This window comes from Micromys minutus, assembly GCF_963924665.1.
Source record: "Micromys minutus genome assembly, chromosome: 7".
Lineage (NCBI taxonomy): Eukaryota > Metazoa > Chordata > Mammalia > Rodentia > Muridae > Micromys > Micromys minutus.
The window spans coordinates 65,792,564-65,801,960 of NC_137976.1; positions in this window are offsets into that span (position 1 = coordinate 65,792,564).

A 9,397-nucleotide genomic window follows, 5' to 3' on the forward strand; every position below is an offset into this window, starting at 1 on the left:
AAAAAAAAAAAAAAAAAAAAAAAAAAAAAAAAAAAAAAAAAAAAAACCAACAACAGTATTATATGGAGAGGAGTTGACACGTGGAGAAACAAACCAGTATAAACATGTAGGAAGTTTTCAGCTCCTAATCTTTTCCCAATATTTGAAGGCAAACTCCAGAATACCCCAATGCCATCTAAATTACAACAGCCCACCATGATTTCTGGCCATAGGAAATGGGAAAGAGAGCTGAGGAGGAATGGGAGGAAGATGGAGGGAAGGGAGCTGTGAAAAGAGACCCTGCACAAGTCTCCACCTAACTATACCCCCAGGTCTAATCCAAACAGTGGAGATCATCATTAGAGAACTAAACGTCAATTGATCTACACTCTTTAAGGGATAGACAAGATTATAAATTAAATGTGAGTGGATTGAAGGCCGGCTAAACAGGTAAAATAGAAGCTCAATCCTGAGAATTAGAGGAGGTCTCCCAAGGTGTACAGCTCAAACAGCAGAGAAAGGAATATTCACTTCTTCATCCTACACTGGGGTGTCCTTGTGCCTTTGGGCCTTACAGATCCACAAGTTGCAAGCATCTTCTTTCAGACTGATGCATGGCTATCCATCAACAGTCGGATATAGGCTGAATCCCACCAGTGACCTTACTGAACTTACAGATTTCAAATGATTTATAGTAGATCTGCTGACCTTTGCAATACCATAAGCTGATTTGCATAATAAGTCCCTTCTTCTGTGTTTTTATATGTTTTTCTCTTTCTGCTTCTTTGGAGAACACAAGAACAAAAAGAAAGGAAGTCACACTGTGTTCTCAAAGTGTGAATATATTAGAAACATAAGTAATTCAGCCCATGGGGTGTGGGAGGGAAAAGGAAGTTGGGCGGGTGTGAGGTAGACCTAGGAAGAGTTAGGGCTGATGACCATGAACAAAGTGCATTGGATGAGGTTCTCAAGGTTTAATATCAACATTATTTAAACTTTCTCGTGGAACTCAATAAGTAGACTAAGCTAACCTCACATTTACAGTAATCCTTCTGGCCCTTTTCACTGTTAGACAGAAGTTATGCATCCGTGTACCCAGCTTGATCAGAAGTATTTAAATGGCAATCAATTTAATTATTACATTTTTACTAGAACTCAATTGTAAAAACTGACTTTTTGGTAACCATTTTGGATCTATGATATAAATGAGCTGTATAGTTAAAGCACCCCTGAGTAAAACACTTCAGTTCTCTGGTGGCTGGTTTGTAGGCTTACATTGTCCTAGCTCTGTAGAGGCTGAAACAGGAAAGCCATGAACTCTTGGTCAGCCTGTACTACAAAGAAAGAACCTGACTCAAAAGGACTGTGAAAATGAGAACCAAAAAGGAAGTGAAAGCTCAGGTTTCATCAGTCGCTGGTGTGAATGGGACATGGTACAGAATCCACATTTTAGGAACCATTCTGTGAATTTTATCTGTTCTTCAAACTGCTAAATTTAAAATAAATAGGGCTCTTTGAGGTTAAAACATGGGTCAATTTCTTTGCTACGTTAGGGTGGGCCAAAACTTAATAGAAACCGCACAGAAATCATGAACCGTAAGATAAAATTTATTGGATTTTATAAAAACAGAAACTCATGTTTACAAAATAAAAATGCAAACAACTGGCCGAGGGGAAATATTGATATTTGCAGCACGTCAGAATGTATTCAGAATACACAAGAAGTTGCACAACTCAATATAATCCACAGCTTACTCTTTCCAATGGCAAATTTTGAGCAGACATGTTAAAGGTGTATGTCCTAGTTAGATTTACTACTGCTGCGCTAAAACACCATGGACCACAGCAACTGGGAGAAGAATGGGTTTATTTTGCTTATGCTTCCATATCTGTGCATCATTGTAGGGACTCTGGGCAAGAATTCAAACTAGGTAGGAATCCATGGACAGGAGCTGATGCTGATGCCAGTGAGAAGTGCTGTTTACTGCCTTGCTCTCTTGAACAGACTGCTTTCACAAAGCTCTGAGGACCACAAGCCGATGGGTGGCCTCACCCACAATGGGCTAAGACCTCCTATAATAATCATTAACTAAGAATATGTCCTACAGGCTTGCAGATCTTATGGGTGCATTTTGTCAATTGAGCCTTCCTCCTCTTTGATGACCTCAGCTTGTTGTAAGTTAACATAAACTAGTATTTGTAGACACTATCTACAAATGGCCAATAAGCATACAAAAACATGGTTAATCGCTTTAGTTGTTCCAGTCATGAAAAAAAATTTTTTTAAATGTAGTATGTCAACACATGTCCCCTCAAACACCTGATCGTTAAGCAATGACATGTATCAGATTTTGACAAAAATATTGATCAGCGTGAATAGTCATCTACTTCTTGTGATAATGAAAAATGCTAGGGATAATTTTTCTTATATCATTAAATACAAACCTCCCCATATCTTAACCGTTCCAACCCTAGGCTATTTGCTACAGATGGATAAAACCACGTGTTGCCCACACAGCTTGTCTCTCTATGTTTATGTTTTACTTCTCATCAAGAAATCTGGTGAATGACTAAGTAACTACCAATAAGTGACTCTATAAATAAATTGTGGCAAGTGGGATATTAAGCAGCAAGGAAAAGTAGATAATTAAAATATGAAGCTACTTGTATATATCTGAGTGGAGGGAGCCAGATATAACAAGCTTGTGGTGGGTCATTCCATTTATATCAGATGCTGAAGCCTTCTTGCAATCAGTAAATCGGAGGCTGGAGAATAAACCTGAGAATTTAGAGGAGCAGAGACATCACAAAGAAACTGCAAGAATGTTGGAGATTTATGGAATTTTCCAGTATCTTTATTACAATGGGGTCACAGGTACCTAAAAGGTAAAAATTGAACTATGGATTTTTAAATGATTTGTAAATTGTTGAGTATGCAATATGCTACAACAAACTTGTAAACTGAAAGTAAGGTGATTGACGTCAACTACAAGTAAAAGCCTCTCCTAATTTAGCTAATGTGAGTTTTTCAGCAACTCTTTACGACTGTTTGATCTGATGATGACATGGTGCATTTTAACACAAGCTTTCATAGTCTTTAATCAAGACAAAAAGTGTGAGCCCTACACAGTTAGATGGATTTATTAGACAACTAAAGCTCAGATAATGTCACATTAGGTTGGAAACGAAAGCACCTGGAATGAATAAGGAAAACTCCATTTTCCCATCTTACCAGTTACTCAGCCTTTGCCTTCACCTTTGTTTAGGCTGGCAGCTGTTAAGTTTGGAACAGTGACCTAAGAAAAAATTAGTTCCTGTGAGAAAAATGACAGAGATTTATTTCTGCTCCTGGAATTTCTTCTTAAGTTTGTATGTGGATGAGTTGACTCTGACTGCACGCTGATCCTAGATGTGATGAGCACTCCTCTCAGGATGGACTTTCAGAAACACACAAAAAACCATCACTGGGGTCTCCCTTAGCGTTGTCCCATCTTCTTCCTTCATTTCCCTTTGTTTCCTGCTTCCATCATCCCTACAGACACTCTTCTTTCTCTCTCCTGGACACTGATTCTCTTTCCTCACCTCTCCTTCTTCTTCTCCCCCTCTCTCTTTCCCTCCCTCCCTCCCTGCTCTGTTCCTCTCTCCTGCTACATTCTTTCCTTATCCATATTTAAGAAGGATTATATGAGCTCATTAAGGTCCGGAAACACTTGATCTGCCTCCTCCTACTTCTTTCCTTTATGCACAAAATTAGAGAGACTGAAATTTAATTCTGGAAGCTGTTGGAAGCCAATACTGTTTCTTAAGGGGCAGAATTATGTGATCAACTTTAAAGCTTTGAAAATTCAGTCTGCCTAGGAAATTATAATGGGAGATGAAGAGATTGATAGGAAGTAGAAAATAGGTAAAAAACAAAATAAAGCTATAATAAAAATAATAAATGATTGGAGAGACTAGTCCTTAATTATTATGGAAAGACAAATAGGCTTTGAGAGACATTTGAGGCAAAGAAAATTGTGTGTTGGTGGCTGAGTACTAAGAATAAAAATGATGGATTAATCTTGATTAAATTGCATTTATTTATGGATAAGAAAATTCACAGAGAAACTCAATATTTCGTACTAATAATATATGCTAACAAAACAGAACATGAGGCTATCAGAAAGTCATATATGTTTCTTTTGAGTAATGAGGTAGATGGAGAAATATCATACAGGTAGTATGGAATGAATGATTCCATACATTTATATACATGCAGGAATATTTATTAAGTCCTGTGGATATTTTGCTGCAAGTGTACATGCTGCTTTGTGAAGAATAGAGCTGTGTGGTAAATGAGGCTGTAAGCTGTTGTGTAGAGCGTCCTCAGACAGTAAGAGCTATAAATACAGCTAATGAATAGCAGGTTGAAGTTAACTATGTCCTACCTAATTACCAAGGCAATTTATGGTGGGCACCTCAGAATACTTGTGTTGAAGGTGTTAGCTACATCATAGCCCATGCCTGAGAGAAAAAAAATTCAAAAGAGAGACATATGCCAGAAATGCAGACTAGAAAAACTGGGGAAAATGAAGTTGCCAACTTTCCCCAACTTTTTTTTCCCACATGAATTAGCGACTACCATATTTCAGCTGAGGAGAGAAAAGTGGTTAATCCAGAACTGGAGAACATGGTGGGGAAAAAAATCTCTGTGAAGCTGAAGGCCTAATGGCTAAAGACTCATCAAACACCCTTTCTTGTTATTGACCTCTATGGTCAGAATTATAACCAATGCATAGAAACTCTACAAAGAACCCCAGTTTAAGAAGAAAATGTCTTCATTTTGTGAAAATTACTCAGAGGTTAAGTGGGAGTCTCTGTGAGAACATTTACTACTACATTGATAGAAATGGTTCATATGTAGACAGAACATGTACCTGTCACCATTGGTTAGACATAATCACAGGGCTGGGCATACATTAAATAAGACATAATTACCAATATTAAGCAAGTTAACTAAAAGTGACCATTCTATTGATTCAAGACAATGTTTACTCAATAAACAAATGAATGTTAGACTAGGAAGAATTTTTGATTTTCAGTAGATACAAATGTAATATTCTGGAAAATATTCTGAAAATTACTAAGAACAATAAAACTATGTGCTGACTGCAGTAGCAGAACCATGCCAAATAATATTATTACTTCATTTTAAAGTGCAGGGTTTATCTTCCCATTCAGTTTGAGCGATTCCATTCTTGTTGGCTTTTGTCATCTATTTGTTAGAGTCATAAACTTCACAGAAGGAAGTTGCTAGGTGTTGATTTTTTAAATGATTCTGAGTTACTATGATTATAATTTTCTCCTGTTGTTGCTAGGGAGTCATAAATGTCACTACAAGTATAATTTTTTTGTCCTTATTTTGATTTCCATTGACAAAGCCTTTCCATTTCCAGCCACTTAGTGTCACCCTATCACAATCCAAATTATAGTCTAAATTACAAAGACAAAGTGCTCATTCCTTCAGCCACAGCGAAAAGGCACACTCATGGAGCAGAAACTGTTCCCTGGAGCACTGACTTTCAATCTCTCATTTCCTTTCACACTAGTCATTCACGAGAATTTCTTGCAAAATAAGGTGATAAGAAAATAAGTATTTTCCTTCTTGGACATTTTGTTAGGTTTAAAGCCTATTTAATCACAACAACTACTACTATGTTTAACATCTAAATAAATACTAAGTGACTCTATGATTATTAATTATGATTTCCTTATTAATTATCTATTAACTATTTAAATAATTTATTATATGATTGCTCATTATGAATGATTATTAACCAATTATTAATATTATCTGAAGTATCTACAACTACTTTCTGGTTGCTATGCTGGTAATGGCAAGCCCTTTAAGAAATTTTCTTCATCCTGAACCATAATTAGACAACATATTGAGAAAAATATCCCCTTGACCAATGTCTTTCATACAGCGAAAACTGTGCCTAATCATTTATTCTGATAATGTAAACCCTCCAGATCTGGCCTTATGCCCTGCTCATACCTACATTATAGCCTCCGGATGCAATCCTTAGTCTTACACATTTAGACTTTTCTCCATTTCTTAATTTATATGTTCTTCATAATTAATGTCCAATATCATCTCTTCTACAAAATCTACTGTAAAACAGGCACAATACTTAAAACATTCAATATCCCCTCAAAAGGCTTCTGTCCACTACTACTTTGTAGGAATTCATTTTGTGATCCTCAGAATCTGGTACACAATAGGAACCAAAAAGGCCTATAAATCTATTGATTTATCCCATATAGCCCCAAGAAGCAAATGATGGGAGGCAATAAATTGAAATTAAAGAGGAAATGTTTTCTTACACATACTCTGACAGACACAGTCTTTTCTTGTGTATATTCTGTGATTCCTCTTCTCACCTCAGGAATGTTGGCAAGCTGTCTAAGTTCCATGGTGCACCCCAACCTGTAAAAGGAATTACTCTATGTAAATCAGTCATAGAAAAGACCATTTGAATTGGCCTGAAATAACTCCATAGCCCAGTGGCAGAAACATAGCACACAATGATTATAGCTAATATGACTTGCTTGAATCAGAAAAGCTTGGTTATTTAGATCAGTTTGGGCCATGGAAACAAATTAACTTTCCTGGAGTCCTGTCTCATCTACACTCCAAGTGTTGGTAGCTTCATAACAACAGATGTGAATAGCAAGTCCTGTGTAGCCATTATTAAGGGTCATGTAAACATTGTTAAACTCCACACTCATGCACCATCTCTTCCAATCTTGAAGTAACAAAATATCTAAGAATGTTTCTTTAACCTTTTTAAAGAAACACTGACTGTACATTTTATGAAGAGAAACAACACCAGCACTGTAGCTGAGATTAAAGGGAAAAGCCATGTGACTAAGGAGCCAAAAGCCAAAAGCGTGGTCCCACAAAGGTTTTAGGGGTGTTTTTTTTTAAAAAAAATCCTATACTTCAAATAATTGATCAAAAAGGAAAGTCTCCTGAAATATGTTCAAGGAGCTTGAAGTTAGAGATTAGTATTGGGCACATAATATGTAATACATCAATCAGCTCAGCTACTTAGCAACAACAATGTTTATTCAACAGTTTTCTAAAGCATAACCAGAATTCACTTTCTGAAAGGAACTTAATGATGTCCCAAGTTAATAAAGCAACCTCACCCATCTAGACTAAGCACAGCTTGTCAATTATTACCATGAGCATCTGCACTTGAAGCAAATGTTTAACCCTAAGTTATGTCAGAGCAGTTTCAAAGTGATATAATTTGTGTTAAATCTGCAGAGGACTACATTTAATGGTTCATTTCAGACATGCTCTCTTAGTTGCTGGTACAATCTAGTAATGAGTGTAGAACAAACCAATGTCAAGTTTTTCTACTCCAAAAGCAATAGACACACAGGGTCCCCCACACTGCTCTTTGATCCATCTGCTCTTCCTTTGCAGCAGCCTAATGCTTTGTTTTTCACTGCACTTCAGATTGATCTAATCGGTAGCTTCTCATATTTATATTGTTTTAGCATCACGAAACTTCAACAAAAGTGACCTAAAATCAAAGTACCTTCTGGTCCTCTTACATCAACTGGAATGTGATATCACATGAGTAGGATGTCTTCTTCCTTTCTCCCAATTTCTAGAAGATTCCGTTGACAATCAAGTTGTTAATGTCGTCACCAAATATTTCTGGGTACCTACTATGTTTTAGGTACTCCAGATACACTGAGTATAAGAAGAAAACACACATCTATTTATTAAGTTTCCACTCCAGAGTGGGGAGAAAAACAACAAAAAAGTTGTCATCCATTTGGTATTATGACTTGGCATTCTCAAAAATTCTCTGGAAAATATAGATCATAGAGGGAATGTGGATTATTGGCTGGCACATCATTGTCATGTCACACAGAGTGACCAGGAAATGGGAAATGTTGGCAGAAAATGCAGTACCACAGCCAAACAGGCCAAGGAATCAGAATCAGTCACTGATACATGAAGAGGCACATTTCCAAAAAAAAAAAAAAAAAAAAAAAAAAAAAAAAAAAAAAAAAAAAAAAAAACAAAACAAGAATCCAGTTCTTTTGTGAGGCAGGAGAATATCATGGCCATATTAAGAAAGTAAAAACAAAAACCAAAGTTTGACAACTCTTCGGGCCCTTGTTTAAGCAGCAGGCAAACTAAAATTGGAAGGACAAAGAAGGTTGGAGGGGCCTCATATAAAGATGTCTGACAAATTGATGAAGCATCTCATTAAAAGACACACAACTGTTTCACTGTTACATCAGTGGTTAGTGGTGACTTCAGCTGAGGTCTCTCAACTCCTAGAGCCTCGCTCTAGTGCCCTGCTTTCCATGGAGAAAGTAAACAGCCGATGCTTCCTTTCTTATTGTCTGGACCTTCCTTTATTCAAGAAACACACACTCAGACCTGTTATTTATTCCCACTTGATCCTTTGAATTTTGGTCCCTTGCTCCCTTTGAACAGCTGAGATTCTCTGACCTTTAAGGACAAACATCAGTAAGAGTTCCGTGCTCCAGGGAATATGGGTTTTTGCTAGAATCCAGCAATGGTTTTCACAGTCAATAGTCTATTCCATTTCAGTGTGCTCCATTCTCCTTAGCGAAGAGAAGGTCCAAGCAAATCAAAACAACTGGACGTGCAAATGTCTATGTGCCTGTGCCCTTGTTACAAACTTCAAGAACTAAGGCTCACCATGCAAGCACTCAGGAATTCCAAAGGGCACAGTTTCCTCTGATTTTACAATAACAAGTGTCCCTTTTATCTTCTTTCCCATTCTTTTTGAGAACTTTGCTTCCTCCAATCCTTATATTCAAATGTAAGTGCATATGAACCTAAGTGACCACATAGTAGCAAAATCAATTGCCCATGTTCAACTAGAGTTCCCTGCGTGTAGTTCACTAATACATGCCCATGCTCACTCACAAGCACAGTTGAGGAAATGTTTTAGTGATACCGCATAAGTAGTAAAGAGAACACATCTGTGGATGGCTATGCTGTTCCAGTGAGTTTTGTAGTTGTGGTACCACAGATTGTTATGCAAGATGCTGCAACTAGGGAAACCGGGTTAAAAGGAGATACAAGTTCCATGTGGCTCTCCAATTACCTTCAAATACAACATCTAAGAAGAATTCAGGACAACTGTCTTTCTTCATCGCCATTTTCCCATAAGACTACCTACCTGCGCTGATGCTTGTGATAAATACATAGAGAAAGTACCATGGTCCATCCTTGGTCAGTGCAAAGCTCAAGAGTCTCACAGAGAAGGGAGATAAAAGGAGTAATGACCCTGGTTTTAATGTCAGCAGAAACGGAGCCGTGGTGCTCGCTGCATCGGGGTACCCATAGACTGAATCTCCATTCAGTCGGTATGCC